Raw genomic sequence first — 22,573 nt, 5'->3', positions numbered from 1 at the left:
TTGACTTTCAATAGGTCCGTGGAAAAATCGGAAAATTCACAGTTTTGCAGCAGCATCCGTGATCCGTGTTTCCTGTCCTATTTTTTTGACGGACAACGGTTCACGGACCCATTCAAGTCAATGGGTCCATGAAAAAACACGGATGCACACAAGATTGGCATCCACGTCCGTGGTCCGTGGCCGTAGGCTACTTTCACACAGACGGATCCGCAGATCCGTCTGCATAAAAGCTTTTTCAGAGCTGAGTTTTCACTTTGTGAAAACTCAGATCCGACAGTATATTCTAACACAGAGACGTTCCCATAGTGATGGGGACGCTTCTAGTTAGAACATACTTTGAACTGTGTACATGACTGCCCCCTGCTGCCTGGCAGCACCCGATCTCTTACAGGGGGCTGTGATCCGCACAATTAACCCCTCAGGTGCTGCACCTGAGGGGTTAATTGTGCGTATCATAGCCCCCTGTAAGAGATCATGTGGTGCCAGGCAGGAGGGGGCACACCCCCCTCCCTCCCCAGTTTTAAATTCATTGGTGGCCAGTGGGCCCCCCCTCCCTCCCTTGTATTTAACACATTGGTGGCCAGTGTGGCCGGCCCCCCTCCCTCCCCTGTAGTTAACACATTGGTGGCCAGTGCGGCTGGCCCCCCCTCCCTCCCCTGTAGTTATCACATTGGTGGCCAGTGCGGCCGGCCCCCCTCCCTCCCCTGTAGTTATCACATTGGTGGCCAGTGGGCCCCCCCTCCCTCCCCCTCCTAATTAAAATCTCCCCCCCATCATTGGTGGCAGCGGAGAGTACCGATCGGAGTCCCAGTTTAATCGCTGGGGCTCCAATCAGTAACCATGGCAACCAGGACGCTACTGCAGTCCTGGTTGCCATGGTTACTTAGCAATTTTTAGAAGCATTATACTTACCTGCGAGCTGCGATGTCTGTGACCGGCCGGGGCGCTCCTCCTACTGGTAAATGACAGGTCTGTGCTACAAGCAATGCGCCGCACAGACCTTTCACTTACCAGTAGGTGGAGCACCCGGCCGGTCACAGACATCGCAGCTCGCAGGTAAGTACAATGCTTCTAAAAATTGCTAAGTAACCATGGCAACCAGGACTGCAGTAGCGTCCTGGTTGCCATGGTTACCGATCGGAGCCCCAGCGATTAAACTGGGACTCCGATCGGTACTCTCCGCTGCCACCAATGATAGGGGGGGAGATTTTAATTAGGAAAGGGAGGGAGGGGGGTGGCCCACTGGCCACCAATGAATCTACAGTACTACAGCGGAGGGAGGGGGGGCCGGCCGCACTGGCCACCAATGTGTTAACTACAGGAGAGGGAGGGGGGGCGGCCGCACTGGCCACCAATGTGTTAACTACAGGGGAGGAAGGGGGCGCCAGCCGCACTGGCCACCAATGTGTTAACTACAGGGGAGGGAGGGGGGGCTGGCCGCACTGGCCACCAATGTGTTAAATACAAGGGAGGGAGGGGGGGCCACATTGGCCACCAATGAGCAGGGGGCAGTCATGTACACAGTTCTTTTAGTATATTCTAACCTGAAGCGTCCCCATCACCATGGGAACGCCTCTGTGTTAGAATATACTGTCGGATCTGAGTTTCACGATCTAACTCAAATCCGATGGTATATTCTAACATAGAGGCGTTCCCATGGTAATGGGGACGCTACAAGTTAAAATATACCATCGGATTGGAGAAAACTCAGATCCGATGGTATAAAAGGGACTCCTGACTTTACATTGAAAGTCAATGGGGGACGGATCCGTTTGCAATTGCACCATATTGTGTCAACGTCAAACGGATCCGTCCCTATTGACTTGCATTGTAATTCAGGACGTGGATCCTCCAAAAAACAAGGAAGACTGTCACGGATCACAGACCTATGGACCCCAATGTAGAATGTAGACATATTATTTATTTCCACGTGTGTAACGACCTGCTCTATAAAAATATCACATGACTTAACCCCTCAGGTGAACACCGTAAAAAATAAAAATAAAAACAGTGTAAAAAATACATTTTTTGTCACCTTACATCACAAAAAGTGTAATACCAAGCGATCAAAAAGTAATATGCACCCCAAAATCATACCAATCAAACCATCATCTCATCCCGCAAAAAATGAAACCCTACCTAAGACAATCTCCCAAAAAATTAAAAAACTATGGCTCTCAGAATATGGAGACACTAAAACATGATTTTCTTTGTTTCAAAAAAGTTGTTATTGTGTAAAACTTTAATAAATAAAAAATAGTTTACATATTAGGTATCGCCGCGTCCATAATCACCTGCTGTCTAAAAATTTCACATGACTTAACCCCTCAGATGAACACCGTAAAAAAATAAAAATAAAAACGGTGTCAAAAAAGCCATTTTTTTTTACTTTACATCACAAAAAGTGTAATACCAAGCGATCAAAAAGTCATATACACTCCAAAATTGTACCAATAAAACCGTCATCTCATCCCGCAAAAAATGAGACCCTACATAAGACAGTCACCCAAAAATAAAAATAAACTATGGCTTTCAGGATATGGACACACAAAAAAAAAATATTTCTAAAATGCTTTATTATGTAATTTTGGCATATTTGGTATTTTCGCATCCGTAACAACCTGCACTATAAAAATACCACATGATCTTACCTGTCAGATGAACATTGTGAATAGCAAAAAATAAAAATAGTGACAAAACAGCTATTTTTTGTTACATTGCCTCACAAAAAGTGTAATATAGAGCAACCAAAAATCATATGTACCCTAAAATAGTACCAGCAAAACTGCTACCTTATCCTGTAGTTTCCAAAATGGGGTAATTTTTTTAAGTTTCTACTCTAGGGGTGCATCAAATGTGACATGGCCCGCCAAAAACTATATGGCATTCCTTTCCTTCTGCGCCATGCCATTTGCCCGTACAGCAGTTTACGGTCACAAATGGGGTGTTTCTGTAATGTACAGCATCAGAGTAATAAATATTGAGTTTTATTTGGCTGTTAACCCTTGCTTTCTTACTGGAAAAATGGAATAAAATGGAAAATCTGCCAAAAATGTGAAATTCTGAAATTTCATCTTCATTTTCCTTTAATTCTTGTGAAACACCTAAAGGGTTAACAAAGTTTGTAAAATCATTTATTTTTAATTTTTTTTATTATCATTAAAAATTTTTTTTTATTAAACTCTTTTTATTTCAACTTTATAAAAACATATACTTTTATACCCAAAACACAACAATTCAACAGTATAAAAGTCCATATTACAAATTGGTAAATATTATAATGACTTTTTCCCCTTTTTTTTTTTCCTCTTTTCTCCTCCCACCCGTTCCATCCCAGATACCCACCCACCACCCATAGGGAGAGGGAGGGGGTCGAAAAAGAAATAAAAAAAAAGAACTTCCAGCTCTAAAGTAACCATTTTTTCCATATTTCATCAAGTTTTTGTGATTTTTTACTATGTCTCTCTGTCACCCGTTCCATTTTAATCAAGTTGACAACTGCTTCTCGCCACTGTCCCACTGTCGGAGGATCTTCCTTTACCCATTTCCTAAGTATAAGGAGTCTAGCTTGAAATAGTACCTTACTCAGAACCAGTCGTGTCTCTTTGTTTGACTTCAGATGTTCAGTTGCCCCTAATATGCAGATTACTGGATCTTCAAATATTTGAACCTTCAAAAATGCTAATACTGTCTCTGCTATTTCTGTCCAATATCTAAACAGTCTGGGGCAAAACAGTGTATTAAGTCTGCTTTCTCTCCCCTACATTTTGGGCACTTGTCTGTAGCTCTCACGCCCATTCTCTTCAACATCCAAGGGGACCGATGCAATCTATGCACTATAAAAAACTGTGATATCTTATGTGAACCCCTATCCGACACCATAGCATAGCTTCTAAGAGCATCTTTCCATTTCTCTTCCGTAAAAGACTGTAGTTCTTTTTCCCATTTTTTTCCGGCAAGTAATATAATCCGTTTTTTCTTTCCCTCCATCAAAATCCTATATCTTTTTGCAGTTGTTCCTCCTTTTTCTCCTCCATTGGTAAATTTATGTAATCTGTCTGATTTTTCCCTTCTATATTTGTCTACCTGCACCACTGTCCTCAACGCATTCTTGAGCTGGAAGTATTTATAAATATCCTTTTGGGGGATCCCAAATTCCCTAGACAGTGTATTAAAGTCCTTCAGTTTATCTTCCTCAAATATCTGGCCTAGATACTTCATCCCCTTTTTTTCCCCAATCTATATAAATCCTAATCGTTTGCAGTTCCTTTAAATTAAAATTTTTCCAAATAGGTGTATAGTGCAAAAAACCTTTAATCTCTAATATTTTTTTAACTTCCACCCATATATACTCCAGTGAATTTAATATTCTATTTGCTGTATTATTTTTCCCTAGTGTGCCTGATTCCAATACCTCTAAGTGATTCCATTCCTCTCTCCAACCCAGTTTATTTACTTCCTGCCTTCCCACTAAACAGTTCAAGCTACCTTTTATCTGACCATATTGTATTATTAAATAATAAAAAAAACAGTTTGGAACAGCTAATCCACCCTCTCTTACTGGGAGCTGAAGCACTTCTCTTTTTCATTTTTTATCCTAGGGATAGCACCTTTCCAAATAAAATCCCCTATTAGGCTATCGAGTAGCTTAAAAATATTCTGCGGTAATCTCAGTGGGGCATTTTGTAGAACATAGAGTATTTTTAGGAGGAAAACCATTTTTATTAGATTTGCCCGACCCTGTATTGACATCGGTAATCTTTTCCAAATATGTATTTTAGTTCTAAGTTCTTTTATTATGGGGAATACATTTAGTTTTTCATATTCTTCTATATTTCCGGAGATTGGTATACCTAAATATTTAAAACTCTCGTCTTTTCAAGCACATGCACCCTTGAATCTCCCTGTGATTGCGCATCTCCTAATATCATCATGTGAGATTTCCCCCAATTAATATTCAAACCAGAAAAAAAAAAATAACTTATCTATTGTATCTATTACTCTATTAAAATGCCACCCCAAACTATTACTGACCCAATGCCAAACCGGTCATGCTGGAGGATGTTGCAGGCAGCAGAACGTTCTCCACGGTGTCTCCAGACTCTGTCACGTCTGTCACATGTGCTCAGTGTGAACCTGCTTTCATCTGTGAAGAGCACAGGGCGCCAGTGGCGAATTTGCCAATCTTGGTGTTCTCTGGCAAATGCCAAACGTCCTGCACGGTGTTGGGCTGTAAGCACAACCCCCACCTGTGGACGTCGGGCCCTCATATCACTCTCATGGAGTCTGTTTCTGACCGTTTGAGCAGACACATGCACATTTGTGGCCTGCTGGAGGTCATTTTGCAGGGCTCTGGCAGTGCTCCTCCTGTTCCTCCTTGCACAAAGGAGGAGGTAGCGGTCCTGCTGCTGGGTTGTTGCCCTCCTACGGACTCCTCAACGTCTCCTGATGTACTGGCCTGTCTCCTGGTAGCGCCTCCATGCTCTGGACACTACGCTGACAGACACAGCAAACCTTCTTGCCAAAGCTCGCATTGATGTGCCATCCTGGATAAGCTGCACTACCTGAGCCACTTGTGTGGGTTGTAGACTCCGTCTCATGCTACCACTAGAGTGAAAGCACCGCCAGCATTCAAAAGTGACCAAAACATCAGCCAGGAAGCATAGGAACTGAGAAGTGATCTGTGGTCACCACTTGCAGAACCACTCCTTTATTGGGGGTGTCTTGCTAATTGCCTATAATTTCCACCTGTTGTCTATCCCATTTGCACAACAGCATGTGAAATTGATTGTCACTCAGTGTTGCTTCCTAAGTGGACAGTTTGATTTCACAGAAGTGTGATTGACTTGGAGTTACATTGTGTTGTTTAAGCGTTTTCTATGGGCATTAGTGTTAGCTGAATAATCTGGAAAAAATCTTATCTCTTCACCCTGTATCTGGTATTTTTCGGAGGTTCTAGCATCAGATAGTATTATATTGCGATTCTTGGCAAGTAAACATTTCACCAATATCTGTCTGGGATAATCCCCTGGGACCCGCCTTTTTGTGGGGACCCTATGTGCTCTTTCAATAGTGAATAATGGGGAGTGAGTACCCTCCCTACAATTCTCTTTTATCCATCCCTCCATAAATTCCATACAGTTGTCCCCCTCAGCCCGTTCTGGGATCCCTACACATCTTATATTGGCTCTTCTTGATCTATCTTATTGGATTCTTAGTTTTTGTTCCATCTTGCCATTCATCTGTTTAAGAAGTACAACCTCCTTCTCTAAATTCTGAACAGAGTGTTCCAGAGCAGGGATCCTTTTTTCCATCTCATGCAATCGTTGCCTTATTTTCTCCATCTCATCCCGTGTTACACTGACATCAGTTTGCACTGCCCCGATCTGTGTCACTATATTGCCCATTACGTTTTCCATCCTCGAGACAAAATATGTGCTTCACCATTCCTGCATCTATCTCTGTAGATAGCGCCAAGGGTCCCCGCACTCCCACCCCACCTGTAGACCCGTTCTCATGCATCAAACCCTGGGGCTCTGTAGTTTTTTCTTTCTGCAAGGAACTAGAACCTGGTGAATTTGGAACCAAAAATGTATTCAATCCCTGTTGTTTGGACCCTCTCTCTAACCCTGTTACTGATCTCCTGCCACTTCCACCAGTAGGGCCGCGCTGTTCCTCCTTTTTCTTGGGTGGCATTTTAAGCTCCCTTTTCTCACTTTTTCCCTTTTTCGCTTTCCCTCCCTCTTCTTCCACGTTACAAAACTGTGATTCTCGTAGGAAACCTTAAATCTGTAAGAATATAGAATATAGTCCCACTGAAATTCACAGTATAGTGAAATATTACAAAAATCAATCAGTTAGACATAACCATACGTTTCAACTTAAAAAAAAAAAAGGAAGGAAGTTTGTTAGTGACAAAAGTTAATATTACAAAGAGAAAAAAACAAAAAAAAAAAACAAAGTCCAGCAACCAAGTTATAGACGTTTTCCTAGTATCGAGAAATATCGCACAAAATTAATCAGAAAGGGCAATGTCCACCATTCCACAAAAAGGGAATGGAAACGTCATGGATATTTGGCAAAACAAATGTCCGTTTTTTACGGTTAAATGTGAGGGTGAAGCTGCATAGGAGTGAGTTAGTCCCTGGTTAGTCCGGGAGAGTTTGGAGATGTTAGAGAGGAGGTTAGTCTTATAGAAGAACTTCTTCAGAGGGTTAGGGTCAAAGTCCAGATAGAAGAAGCAGTGGGGGTATAAATAAAACGGCTGTTGTGCACTATGGCCGACAACCGACTAAATATCTTCACTCCCCCCCTTTTTTTTTTTACTTCTTTTTTTTCCTCTGTTTTTACTTCCCTCTTCCCTCACTTGTTACTTTCTTTCTTCCACCGATATTGAAGACACTCAACCCCTCAATTTTACATAACAACCTCCATCCTCCATTCGCCGCACTCCGGCACCTCTATATTCACTCCTTTCTTTTCCTTCCTTTTCTTTCCTCTTCCTTCTCCCTTTCTACTTCTCTTTATCCCCCCCCTCTCTCTCCTCTCCGTCCTTCTTTCTTTCTTTCCTTCTTTCTTCACCCCCTTTTTGGGATATCTCTGACGCTATCGGTTATACAATGGGGGACATCAGTGCAGACATGTGAGAAATAAAGCAGTAGGCTCACTCCAAAGGGAGAGGAGACGAACAGCCCCGCAAATCCTAGCCAAGCGCTGCGGTCTCCATCTTTCACCCCCTATTCACATTTATAGTCCCAGCCGCTCCAGCTCCGTTAGCTCACCGGCTCCTCTGGTGTAAGTCCTCTCAATTCCTCACCACCGACCGCGTCGGCGACTCACCACCCAAACGGCGGCATCTTCATCAGGCGGCTCCCGGCGGCAACAGGCAGAGGTCAGAACCCAGGCATCGGCGGTGTCTCAGGCGGCATCGCAAACATGCACAGCGAGCGAGCGATCCAGCGGCCGGCGTGCAGGGGGGACGGGGGGCGGAGCATAGCGTCACACGTCAGACGCTCCTCATTGCTCCCTGTGTAAAATCAGTTTTAAATACCTTGAGGGGTCTAGTTTATAAAATGGGGTCATTCTTGGGTGGTTTCTATTATGTAAGCCTCACAAAATGACTTCAGACCTGAACTGGTCCTTATAAAGTGGGTTTTGGAAATTTTCAGAAAAATTTCAAGATTTGCTTCTAAAGTTCTAAGCCTTCTAACGTCCCCAAAAAATAAAATGGCATTCACAAAATGATCCAAACATGAAGTAGACATATGGGAAATGTAAAGTAATAACTATTTTTGTAGGTATTACTGTCTATTATAAAAGTAGAGAAATAGAAATTTGCAAATTTACAAATTTTTTAAAATTTTTGGTAAATTTGGTATTTTTTTAATAAATAAAAATAAAAAATTTTGACTCAATTTTACCACTGTCATGAAGTACAATGTGTCACAAGAAAACAATCTCAGAATCGCTTGGATAAGTAAAAGCATTTTAAAGTTATTACCACATAAAGTGACACATGTCAGATTTGCTAAAAATAGTCTGGTCCTGAAGTTAAAAACTAGCTTGGTGTTGAAGCGATTAAGGAGACTACAAAGTATTGTAAAAAAGTTTTTAAAAATATTAAAAACACAAAAATATTAAAACTTCTAATCACCACTTTCCCAATTTTACATATAAAAATAAACATAAATGGTATTGTTCCATCAGATTTATTAAAAAATAACACTGTATTTTATAATGCATGGTGAATGCCACAAAGAAAAAATGGTTGACTTGACATTTTTTATCACCTTGATCCCCCCCCAAAAAAATTAAGAAAAGTGATCAAAAAGTGATATGTACCTAAAATTGTATCAATGAAAACTGTACAGCTTTGTCAATGGAAACTTAAAAAAAGTTATTAGTGTCAGAACATGGTGCTGCACATTTTTCAAAGTTTAAAAGTAGTTAAAAAAGTAATAAAATATACTAAAAACTACATACATCGCTGCAATTGTACTGAGCCACAAAATAAGGTCATCATGTAATTTTTAGCACATAAGGAACGCTGTAAAAACAAAACAAAAAAAAAGTGATGACAGAATTATTTTCCATTTCACTCCACAAAGACTTTTTTCTATTTTTCAATACATGACATGGTAAATGAAATGCTGCCATTAAAAAAAATACAACTTTTCCTGCAACAAAAACACATCCTCATCTGGCTATGTGAATAGAAAAGTAAAACAGTTAGGACTCTTGGAAAGCGGGGAGAAGAAAAGAAAACTGTCTGGGTCCTGAAGGGATTGAATCTTTCCCTTACGTCCTAACCAGCAGCACAAGTGGGGTATTTGACCCTGTGAAGCTGGTCAGGACAGGCGGAATTTTTAATGAACAAAAAAATTTCTGCCTAAGTATCCTAATTAGTAATTAACTAATTAAGCCCCTACCCCATATAACCCGACCCCAACTGGACAGGGTTGCTTTTTTATTGTCCTGTGGACTTCAGGACAGACTAGACTCCATTCTGGAGTCTCCCATTGTTAGCCATAGAGTTATAATATGGTTATTATAATCTTTAATTCTGCCTTTTTGTTTTTTCTAGGTATCCTGAACCTGCCCTCTCCTACCTCTGTGGGAGCGTGCCTCCGGTGGATCACTTCGGAGCCCATTTGTGTTACAGTCATATCGGATGCAGGGGGGAGATGGCGGCGGTTTGGCTTCCTGCCTTTCACCTCGTGTGCCGCTAAAGCAGTCGCTTCGCTCCTCCGGCGTCTCGCGAGTACCGGAAGTGCGTCATTGTCGTCACTTCAAGGTCCGCGGCTCCGACCTCCAGCGCTGTGCTCAGTGCTTCCCCTGTTCAAAATACACCTTAAGTTCGTGCCTCAGTTTTGCTGGGGCACCTAACGGGGGAATTAGGAAGGTTATGTTATATTTATTAAAATTGTACCTTTTAACCGGGAATCCACCCCCTGGGTGGGGGAGTGATGATAAACTCCTCCCCCTTGTGCTATTTAAGGCACCTGTGTGAGGCAGGTCAATGTTGCTCTCAGTTTTCTGAGCTCAACTGACTTCTGCTGTTGGTTACTCCTGCGCTCAGGAAGTTTTCCTTGAAGTCACCTTGCTTTCTTCTAAGATGGCATCGCCACCTCACGGTAAGGTACTGCTCTCCCTTTTTTGTACCGTTTTGGGTCCAAATTCTTATTCTGTTGTCTGTGTTTTAGGCAAATCTACCCAGAAGCAGAAGCATCTCGCCTGCTCCAGCTGCAGCACCCCATTACCGGATTCATACGAATTCCACCGATGCCCAGGCTGCCGTCCCAGACCAGTGGACCCAGAACCAACGGTGGTGGATATGTTCTCATGGATGAAACAGTTCATGGATACGTCCATTGCCGAGATCAAGGGAGCAGTCTCTAACAAGAGGCCCAGACAGGCTTCTCCTGGTCCTGTACCCATGTCTGAAGACGTCGTCTCCATTGAGGATAATTCTTCCTCTTAGGAAGAGAGTTCGGCCTTCCTTTTTCCGGCCGAAAAAACTCAAAGACTGTTACGCTCCATCAGGTCGAGGGACCATGCTGTTGAGTAAGGGGAAGCTCCACAGTCCACCTCTAGGGGGCCAAGGGCCTTTAAAGTGGACGAGTCTTTAAAGAAATTAATGGCGACCGAGTGGAAACACCCGGAGAAGGGGCCAGTATTAACAAAAAGATTTAAACTGATGTTCCCTCTACAGGATGCGTATTCCTTAGTCTGGGTTCCACCTCCAAAGGTGGACATGGCCATATCAAAGCTCTCTAAAAGGACTCTAGTCCCCGCAGACGACAGCAGCAACCTAAAGGACCCCCTAGACAGACGAGCAGAGTGCACGCTTAGACGCAACTACTCAGCTGCCTCCGCCTCTGCCTCGGTTGCTATAGCGTGCTCTGAAGCATCAGAGTTTGTCCGTGCACGCACTCTCAGAATCCAATCAGACTTGGATTCTGGGGTTGCCCGGGACGACATCCTGGACCAATTTAAAACTCTCTTACTGGGCATTGATTTCCTATCAGATTCCTCCCAACAGCAATTAAAATTAGCGGCCAAGTCTATGGCGCTCTCCTCTTCCAGCAGGCGCCCACTCTGGTTAAAACCATGGGCGGCGGACAACACGTCCAAGTTTAACCTTTGCTCCCTTCCTTATGAGCTGGGGAGATTGTTCGGTTCTGAATTAGATTCTCTCATGGAGAACTTAGCGGACAAAAAAGGTAAATCCCTCCCCCAGCAGTCCTTTCGGGGTTGAGGAAGAGGTAGAGGAGGAGGAGGAGGAGGAGGAAGATTTCAGGGGGGTTCTGAAGGTAGTAAGAGAGGTAGGGGTCGCGGTCGTGGGAACCGCAGGGCTGACCTATGACTCTCTACAGCCCGTCAATTCCCCTTCCCCACCCCCCGGGGTCCCAGAGGAAGGACCGGTTTTCAGTCCCCCAGTCGGTGGACGTTTGAGTCTATCCAAAAAATTTTGGATGCAAAAAATTGAAGATTATGCTAGCGTTAGTGTACTTATAATCTTAATTTTAGTAATGACAGGAGGAGAGTATTTTGCATTAAACTCTCTTTACTAACTCCATATAGCAGTAAAGAAAAGAGAAAAAACGATGACCAATCAAAATGCAATAGGAGGTATATAATGCACTGCGGTGAAACTCCTCCTCCTCTTTCATACGCGACATCAGGTAACTTAGAGTACAAAGTCCAACCGTCTATAACACGACAACAGCAGAGCCCCAAACCGAGGAGTCTCGCGGAAAGAAGGTTGATCCCCCAAACTTGAACCAGCGCCAAAGGGTAACTTGCTTGAACGAAGATCCTCAGCAACCGAAGGTCGACCCAAATACGTCCATCCTAAGACGACACTGCTATCATTGCGGGTTTACACTGAAAAGGAAACATGACACGGATCAGGAACCGGATTATGAATCCGAATGCAGTAATGACCTGAAATATAATTACTGTCAACATCACATCAACGCAACGAATATTGTCCAAATAAAAACAACACACCCCCAACCTGAAAAGGATGAACAAGAATGTGAGCACACCAAACTAAAAAAGTACTTACACGAGACCGCAAACCTGAAGGTGGGATAAAAGGGTGGGAAAATACTCGCCTCCTGTCATTACTAAAATTAAGATTATAAGTACACTAACGCTAGCATAATCTTCAATTTTACCACATGACAGGAGGCTTCCTATTTTGCATTTTTAACGCTGATTTAGTAGACACATAGCCGTAAAATGTCCGGAAAGTAGACTCTCTAGACCAATCCGCCGAGCGAAGGATGTCTGAAAGAGAAGCACCCGCCAAGAAGGCCGACGAGGCAGCTGCCCCGCGTACCGAATGTGCCCCAAAAGTGGGATCCACTCCCGCCAGAGACAGGATCCATCGTATCCACCTGGCAAGCGTGGTAGTAGAGACGGGAACGTGAGGTCTAACATAGGACACAAGCAATTGCCCCAAGGCCGAGACCCGAAGGGCAGAAGTGACCTCCACGTAACGGTGTAAAGTAGAAACAACGCATAATTGCGGTTCAGAGGCAAAGAAAGGATAAAACACTGATGACGAGTCCGATTTGGTACGTCTAGACACCCTAAAGGTAACTCCATCGGGGGACACCGAAAAGGCGTCAATGTCAAAAGCACGTACATCAGAAACCCGTCTGAAAGAAACCAAACAAAGTAATAGAGTTAACTTGGCCGAAAGTTGTCTAAGAGACAAATTATCATTCGACGGCCAATCCCTCAGAAACTGCAGGACTAGTTCTACGTCCCACAGATGAGAGTATTTAGGTCCTGGGGGCCTCTGTAGACGTATACCCCTTAGAAGACGACACACCAGCGGGTCCCTACCAACCGGGATTCCCGAGGCGGGAACGTGCGCCGCTGAAATAGCAGAGCGAACTACATTGAGGGAACGATAGGAGCGGCCCATAGAGAAAAGGTGTAAAAAAGAAAATTAAGTATGGCCGTCACAGGTGCCGTAAATGGATCGAGGTCCCGTTCACCGCACCAAGAGGACCAGGAATCCCAAGCTGAAAGGTAACATCTTCTGGTCCCGGGAGCCCAGGAGTCCCAAATGAGGTCTCTAGCCGTCTGAGATAAGCCGCTGGTCTGCCAGGCTCCCCTGAAAGAGTCCAAGCCACCAGGGTGAGACGGTCCTCGAGCACCATGGGATGGGGATTCCCTTTCGGATCCGTGAGGAGTAACGGATATGATGGTAGGAGTAGTGGATCGGTGTAGGACAGCGCTAAGAGGTCCGGGAACCACGGTTGACTCCGCCAAAGGGGGGCGATGAGAAGCAGAGAGACACGTTGACTCCTCAGGTACTGAATCGTCCTCGCTATCATGGAGAATGGGGGAAAAGCGTACGCCCCTACGACTGGCCATTGCTGGAGAAACGCGTCCACTGCCCTGCTCTCCGGATCCGGGAGCCAGCTGAAATAATCCTGAGTCTGTCTGTTGTTGCGGGAGGCAAACAGATCCAGCCTGAAGGGGCCCCTTTTGGTAGAGAGCCTTCGGAAGATCCGAGGATCCAGTCTCCAGTCGCTGTTGTCCCACCAATGACGTGAAAACCAGTCCGCTGTCAGATTCGTTTCCCCCGGAAGGTACTCCGCTTTGAGCGAGATATTGCGGGGAAGGCAGAAGTCGAATATCTCCTTCGTTATTTCGGATAGGAGTCGAGACCGGGCTCCGCCCAGTCGGTTGATATAACGAACCGCCGAGATGTTGTCCATTCGGAGAAGAATGCAACAGTCTGATCTGCCCTTTGCCAGACTGCGGATTGCGAATGACCCTGCGAGGAGTTCCAGACAGTTGATGTGGAGAAAGGTCTCTTGAGAGGACCAGGCGCCTCCTGTAGACTCGCCTCCGTCCGTTGCACCCCAACCCCAAAGGCTGGCATCCGATTCCAGAACGATGTCGGGCGAGTTCCCGAAGATGGCCCGGCCGTTCCATGCCTCCATACTGTCGAGCCACCACCTGAACTCCTCCCTGACCTCTTCCGTTATCGGGATCGTTTGATCATAGGAAGGATTCCGGTGGAGAAAGGAGGTCTTCAGACGCTGCATCGCCCTGTAGTGAAGCGGTCCCGGGAATATGGCCTGGATGGAAGCGGAAAGTAGACCTACAATCCGAGCCAGAGCACGTAGTGGAATGGAGTGACACCGAATGACCCTGCGTAGTTCCTTTTTGATGGCCGTGATCTTTGACGCTGGCAGACTTAACGTGCTGGACTTGGAGTCTATCACGAAGCCCAAAAACTGTACCGTCTGCCTTGGGTATAGTTCTGACTTCATGAAGTTTACCACGAAACCCAGAGATGTCAGGAAATCCACGGTAAAGCGTGTGTGTAGACCCAGTCTGGACTTGTCTGAGCAAAACAGAAGCAGGTCGTCCAGGTAAATAATGCACCGAATTCCTTGTGTGCGTAGATGAGCGACCACTGGCTTCAGCAGCTTGGTGAAACACCATGGAGCTGAACTGAGGCCGAATGGAAGACATGTGAACTGCCAGGGGAGGTCCTGCCATAGAAACCTGAGGAAACGTCGGTAGGCCATATGGACGGGCACCGACAGATACGCGTCCTTGAGGTCCAGTCTTGTGAACCAATCTCCGTCCTGGAGGAGGTCCCTTAGGAGGTGGATGCCCTCCATTTTGAAGTGCCTGTATAGAACGAAGGCGTTGAGCCTCCTTAAATTTATGACTGGCCTGAAGTCCCCGGTCTTCTTCTTCACCAGGAAGATATTGCTGAAAAACCCCCCCTGGTCGTGAGCCGGTTCTATTGCTCCCTTCGAGCGGAGCTCCTGCAACTCGTGTTCGATGAGCTGGCCGTCTTCCGTGGAGCAGTTTAAAGAACGTGGCGGGACCGTCTGCTCCGGGAAACCCACGAAGTCTATGATGTAGCCGCGCACCGTCTGAAGGATCCAAGCGTCTGTCGAGATAGTCGCCCAGTTCTGAAAATAACGAGAAATACGACCTGCAGTAAGATTGGCGAGGGGTACCTGAGACCAAAGACTTACCTGTGGAGTTGAAACGTGTTCTGCCACGGAAACGTGATCCCCGACCTCTGTCGGCTCCTCTGGTGAAGGAGGGAGGCTGTCTGTAGCCCACTTCTGGGTAAAACGGCTGGGGTCTCTGTGATCGGGGGCCTAAAGGCCAGAAGCGGCTGGCTGCACGGCCCCTGTAGCGGCCAGCCCTTCCAAAAACACCCCTTTGGGGGTTGCCCTTGAAGACTCGTTTCATAGAGGTCTGTGCTTTGTTGAGTGACGTGAAGACATTCACATGCCTGTTGAGCTCCTTCAAGAAGGCGTCCCCGAAGAGCTTGCCCTGTGCCAGTGGTCCAAGTTCCTTGGTGCCCAATTCCACCAACTTTCCGTCTAAGCGGAGTAGTGCTGCTTTTCTCCTCTCAGCGGAGAGGGATACGTTGGCGTTACCCACGAAGCAGAAGCATCACTGTGCCCATTCGCGAATATCGTGCGCCCATTCACGGACCATATTGGTATCGAACTGGTCAGCTCGCGTGAGGGCGTCATCCGCCAAGTATAAGATGCGGGAAAGTGGACCGATGGAGTCCAGTAATTTGTCTTGAGCCCCATGGAATGCCTTTTCTACCCCTTTACGGGGATCGCGACCTCCTCTAGACATAAAGGTGGTCATGACTTGATCAAATTCCGGTGTCTGAGCCACTAGATCGGGTAGTGAAGGACGAGGACACTCGGAACGCAGACGGTTGCGCACCGTCTTGTCCATAGGCTTGCGCAGCCACAGGTGCATAAACTTTGCTAAGTGCTCAGGCGGTGTCCAGTCCCCTGAACGCGGGTGGCGGATGTTTCTAGGGTCAAAAAGACGTTGGCCTGAGGGGTCTAAGATGGCTTCCTCTTCGTCCAGTGTTGGTACTGGGTCGTCCTGAAGAGGCCTGTGGTCAGTAAGACCGTCCTGACGAAATCCGGTCTGTGAACCGTCGTCCGATCCCCAAAAGTCTTCTGGAGAGTCGGAGTCCGCGGCTTGCCACGAATCCACGATATTCATGGAAGGCGGAAGCTTATCCTCCTCGTCCGAGGAGTAATGATGTCTTGGAGAGGGAGCGGAGGGAACATTACGGCTATGCTTAGGCGCCTTGCCCCTGTCTGAGTTGGTGGTCCCCTTATCACCTTTCCAGTGGCGTTTAGGTGGTCGGGCTTCGGCACAGGCCTGGGATCCTGAAGCCTCTGAATCGTAGTCCTGGGCTTGGGCCACCGTGGGGTTCTTCAGTTGATCGGTAGAGGCCGTCATAACCCTGGAGAGAGCCTTCTCCATGGAGGCCGCCACAGCCTCATTTATCATGGCCTGAAAATTTGCCGCGCTCTGATCCATGGCGGATGTTCTTTGATGGCACACGGCACAGGGCAGGGAGGGCTAGGGGTCGGTCTGTATGGAAAATATGGTACCAGCAGTACCTATAACCCCAGCAGGGTAATTGGTTTTTTTTGTCTCTGGGTTACACCCAGGTAACTGTGGATGTATGAGTCACACCACGTTAGCAGCAGTAAGCAAACAGGGCCTCACCCTGAAGCACCGGGTATTCAACCCTAGAGAGCAGCAATACAGACTCCGGTACTGACCTGGCGACCCCCACCTGAGTGCCGAAGAGTAGGCTGACAAGCTGGAAATGCTGGTCACAGCCGAACGTCGGATGAGCAAAGACACGGCGTCATCCAAGATGGCGGCCTCAGATCTCGCGAGATCTCGGATGGCCGCTACAGACGTCTGGCGGCGAAAAATCCCGCGCGCGCCGGGAGAAGAGAGGTCAGGTAGGAACGTTGTAAGATAGATTATGTTATGTAAACGGGGTGAGCGTTACCCCAGGGGAGGGAGAGGGGAGACGAAACCGCCGAGGGTAAACGGCGGACCGGCCTGGCCGAAAAGGCCAAAGCGCAGTGAGCCGGATAAAGAAAAAACACCTGTCCCGACAAAACCCCACACTGGGAGATAAGTAAACCCCTAGTATCAAAACCCCTCTCATAACCAAAGGTTAAAACATGTTAAAACAAGTATGAATAGAAGAGCTGAAAACTCTGACCTGTCTGCTTGATGGAGCAGTAAAGAAAGAGGAGGAGGAGTTTCACCGCAGTGCATTATATACCTCCTATTGCATTTTGATTGGTCATCGTTTTTTCTCTTTTCTTTACTGCTATATGGAGTTAGTAAAGAGAGTTTAATGCAAAATAGGAAGCCTCCTGTCATGTGGTAAAATTCCAGACCCTTGGGTGCTACAAGTGATAGCATCAGGGTACACTATAGATTTAATTTCCCTTCCTCGGGACAAGTTCGTCCTAACAAGGACTTTAGCACCCGACAAACAATTAATCCTGGAAGACTCGGTTCTCCAGTATATACAGAAAGGAGCATTAGAGGAGGTTCCTCCTCGCGAGTGGCGGCAGGGGGTTTATTCCCCCATCTTTCTGGTACCAAAACCATCAGGAGACTGGCGGATGATCATCGATTTACGTTATCTAAATCGTTTCATCAGGAAGAAGCGTTTCCGGATGGAAACCATTCGCTCTGTAATAAACATCCTGAACCCAGGAAATATGATGGTAACTATAGACCTGAAGGATGCTTACCTTCATGTTCCCATCTGCCCAGCACACAGGAAATATCTCAGAGTTGCTGTGGCCTTGCAAGGGGTAGTGAAGCACTACCAGTTTGCTGTATTGCCCTTCGGCATATCCTCAGCTCCGCACACCTTCACAAAGGTAGTGGCTCCTGTGGTTGCCCAATTAAGACTTCTTGGGCTAGAGGTCGTACCGTACTTGGACGATTGGCTTTTAAAAGCCGCAAACGCAGACGTCCTGCAGTCAGCTTCAACAAGCTCTCCAGATTCTCCAGGGTCTGGGTTGGTTGATAAATTGGGACAAGTCGCACTTAGTCCCCTCAACCACGAGAACGTTCTTGGGGTTTGTGATCGATTCACAACTGATGACCCTGTACCTGTCCCCACAGAGGAGGGACAGAGTAATAAAAGCTGCACAGTCTCTTATACCGCCTAAACGAGTCTCCATAAGGGTTCTTATGAGGATGTTAGGCCACATGTCAGCATCTGCAGAGGCAGTTCCTTGGGCCTTATGGCACTTACGCCCCCTTCAGGAGGAGGTCTTAGCAGCTTGGAGTCGCAAGCCCAAAGACCTAGACAGAATGCACTCCCTGTCGGTAGAAGTCCGTTCTTCGCTCAAGTGGTGGAAGAACCTAAAAGATGGGAGGTCTCTGATCCAACCTCGTTGGGTCACGCTGACCACGGACGCTTCACTGCTGGGCTGGGGGGCCCATCTGGAGGACAACCCAGTACGAGGTACTTGGAATCCCCAGGAGAGAATCGTCTCATCCAATTGGAGAGAGCTGAGAGCGTTCAAACTAGCCCTCCTTCATTTTGCTCCTCTCATCCGCAGTCAGGCGGTGAGAGTCCGGACAGACAACACAACTGTGGTCGCTTACCTGAACAGACAGGGAGGGACGAAATCCCAAACCCTCCTGAGGGAGGTGGGTTCTATTCTCTCTTGGGCAGAGGTCAACCTGTCCCACCTAATGGCAGTCTATATCAAAGGGGATCTCAATGTGGTCGCAGATCGCCTGAGTCGGGGTCTACCAGTTCCAGGGGAGTGGTCCCTGAACAAGAGTATCTTCTCCATGATTGTCCAGTGGTGGGGCACCCCGGAAATCGACCTGATGGCTACCCGATTGAACGCCAAGGTGAGCAAGTTCTGTTCCCTTTACAGGGAGGACAACCCGGTAGCGATAGACGCTCTGTCCATAACTTGGAGGTTCAGGCAGGCATACATCTTCCCTCCAATTTCCATGATACCGAGGGTATTGATGAAGATAAAGCAAGACCAGACCTCGGTGATCGCCATCATGCCATTCTGGCCAAAGAGGTCTCAGTTCACCCAGCTCATGCAGATGAGTCAGGGCAATTATTGGAGACTTCCCCTAATACAGGACCTTGTGTATCAGGACACAGGTCCCTGTCTAGATCTGAGGAGGCTCAATCTGACAGCCTGGAGATTGACAGGTCCCTTCTAGAAGCTAGAGGGTTATCTGTGGAGGTCCTGAGAACAATTTCTCACTCCAGAGCGGAATCTACAAGCAAGAAGTATTCTAGAATCTACAGAATATTCCTGCAATGGTGTAATAACAGAGAGGTAGTTGCCTCAGACCCTCCTCTCTCCGCTATTCTACAATTCCTCCAGGATGGTCTAGACAAGAGTCTAAGCCCATCTACTCTCAGAGCTCACGTCTCTGCCTTATCGGCATGCCTTAGCAGACCGATTTATCAGGACCCCCTAATCAAGAGGTTCCTGAAGGGAGCCGAAAGGCTTAAACACAGAATCCTGAGACCAATCCCACAGTGGGATTTAACGGTGGTTCTAAAAGGGTTATGTGTCCCCCCTTTTGAGCCTTTAAATGAGGTGGACTTGAGGTTCCTATCCCTAAAGATCACATTCTTACTAGCTATCACATCAGCTAAGAGAATTGGGGAACTTCAGGCTCTGGGGGCTTCTGAGCCCTATTTAAAAATCCTTCAGGACAAGGTCCTGTTAAGGTTTTTGCCAACCTTTTTACCGAAGGTTCCTACTTTTTCTAATATCAATCAGACGATATGTCTGCCCACTTTTTCACCGGCTGCGACTTCTCCCGAGGAGGAAAGGCTCCGTACATTAAACATCTCAAGAGGTCTTAGAATATATTTGGACAGAACAAGCGAATTTAGAAGATCGGAAAACCTCCTTCTGACCTATGCAGGGAAAAACAGGGGTCTGAAGGCCTCCAAACCCACTCTGAGCAGGTGGATTAAAGAAGCAATCCGTCTGGCCTTTCTGTCCCAAGATTTGACGCCTCCTTCCTTTGTCTCCGCCAATTCTACCAGGGCTGTATCCACCTCTTATGCAGAGAAGAAACTGATCCCCTTAGATCAGATTTGTGCAGCCGCTTCGTGGAGTTCTCTGAACACCTTCATCTCGCATTATCGTCTAGAGGCTAGACAGGCAGAGGGAATGGCCTTTGGACAATCCGTTTTAAGTGCTGCCCTCTACTGAGAGGGGAGTAGGGAGCCCTCCCAATTTGGGTGAGGTTTCTTGCTACTTCCCCACTTGTGCTGCTGGTTAGGACGTAAGGGAAGCGTCAATTTTGACGTAAATTTGTTTTCCCTTAGTCCTAACAGCACACAAATTTCCCTCCCCTTGTGTGATTTATCATTTACTTGTTATAAAGCAACCCCGTCCAGTTGGGGCCGGGTTATATGGGGTAGGGGCTTAATTAGTTAATTACTAATTAGGATACTTAGGCAGAAATTTTTTTGTTCATTAAAAATTCCGCCTGTCCTGACCAGCTTCACAGGGGCAAATACCCCACTTGTGCTGCTGTTAGGACTAAGGGAAAACAAATTTACGTCAAAATTGATGCTTTTCAACCTTGGGTGACCCACAGCCAGGATGCAGGCCCTTGTTTACACAGCACTTTTTCCAATTTCTCACCCTAAAGCCTCTTTCACACGACAGTATGGCTTTTTCAGTGTTTTGCGGTCCGTTTTAAACGGATCCGTTGTTCAGTTTTTTGTTTCCGTTGTGTTTCCGTTGTGTTTCCGTTTCCGTTCCGTTTTTCCGTATGGCATATCCAGTATACAGTAATTTCATAGAAAAAATTGGGCTGGGCATAACATTTTCAATAGATGGTTCCGCAAAAAACGGAACGGATACGGAAGACATACGGATGCATTTCCGTATGCATTCCGTTTTTTTGCGGACCCATAGACTTTAATGGAGCCATGGAACGTGATTTGCGGCCAAATATAGGACATGTTCTATCTTTCAACGGAACGGAAAAACGGAAATACGGAAACGTTTTTTTGCGGAACCATTGAAATGAATGGTTCCGTATACGGACCGTATACGGAACGCAAAAAACGGCCCGCAAAACGGAAAAAAAAAAACGGTCGCGTGAAAAAGGCCTAAGGCCTAGTTCACACGATTGTTTTTTTTGCGAGTGTACGGGCCGTTTTTTTATGTTCAGTATACGGTCCGTATACGGAACCATTCATTTCAATGGTTCCGCATTAAAAACGGAATGTGTTCCGTAAGCATTCCGTTTCCGTATTTCCGTTTTTCCGTTCCGTTGAAAGATAGAACATGTCCTATTATTGCCCGCAAATCACGTTCCGTGGCTCCATTCAAATCAATGGGTCCGCAAAAAAAATGGAACACATATGGAAATGCAGCCGTATGTCTTCCGTATCCGTTCCGTTTTTGCGGAACCATCTATTGAAAATGTTATGCCTAGCCCAATTTTTTCTATGTAATTACTGCATAATGTATATGCCATACTGAAAAACGGAACGGAAACACAACGGAACTCAAAAACGGGACAACGGATCCGTGAAAAACGGACCGCAAAAAACTATAAAAGCCATACGTTCGTGTGAACTAGGCCTAAGGCCTCTTGCACACGACCTGTGTGCACTCCGCATCACGGATGCGGACCCATTCACTTCAATGGGTCCGCAATCACGGAGATGCGGAACAGAAGCACGGATCGGAACCCCACAGAAGCACTACAGAGGGCTTCCGTTGTGTTTTTGTCCTTGCCTCCGCACTGCAAAAAAACATAACTTTTTTGCGGTGCGGGCGGATCACAGACCCATTCAAGTTGAATGGGTCTTGATCTGTCCCGGCCGACGCACGGACGTTGCCCGTGCATTGGGGACCGTAAATTGTAGTCCCCAATGCACGGAACAAACCCACAACAGCTGTGTGCAAGAGGCCTAACAATTGCCAAGTCTTCTCTGTTAGATCATAGCACTCTCAGCACTATTCCCAACAACAATCGCTTTATAATGAAACAAGGTACATAAAATGGCCATGAGTCTATGAAAATTGCATGAACTAATTTTCCTTGTAAAGTACTGAGCCCCTAGTCCCTGCAAGGTAAGGCGGCAGACCTAACCACATGCGTGACTATTTCTTAAAGGTGACCACAACAGGCAATTACATAATAAACTTTTCCCTGATTTAATTATATTATTTAAAAAACTCATATTAATTGCAGGAGTCCCTATAATAACTTATGGGGCCAACAGGTCATTGGACCAATCCAGGCCTGCATATGTTGCATACAATGGATAGTGGATATAGCAACAGGGCAGGTGACAGAGGTCTAAAATTGACCAAAAGTTGGGCAAATAAAGGGTGAATCTGTTCCAAATAAGGGAGGGAGCAATCTAATCTTATCCAGTTGTCTAGTTCGGGGATCAGCAACCTTTGGCACTCCAGCTGTTCTGAAACTACAATTCCCATAGTGCCCTATTCACTTCCATGGGAGTTAAAAGAACAACCGAGCATGTTGCACGCTGGGAGTTGTAGTTTCCCAGCAGCTGGCGTGCCGATGGTTGCTGATCCATGGTCTAGTTCAGGCATCCTCAAACTGCAGCCTTCCAGCTGTTGCAAAACTACAACTCCCAGCATGCCCGAACAGCCTACAGGTATCAGCCTACAGCAGGGCATTGTGGGAGTTGTCGTTTTACAACAGCTGGAGGGCCGCA

The sequence above is a fragment of the Bufo bufo genome, chromosome 1 (assembly GCF_905171765.1).
Source record: "Bufo bufo chromosome 1, aBufBuf1.1, whole genome shotgun sequence".
Lineage (NCBI taxonomy): Eukaryota > Metazoa > Chordata > Amphibia > Anura > Bufonidae > Bufo > Bufo bufo.
Note: the sequence above shows the minus strand (reverse complement) of the source record.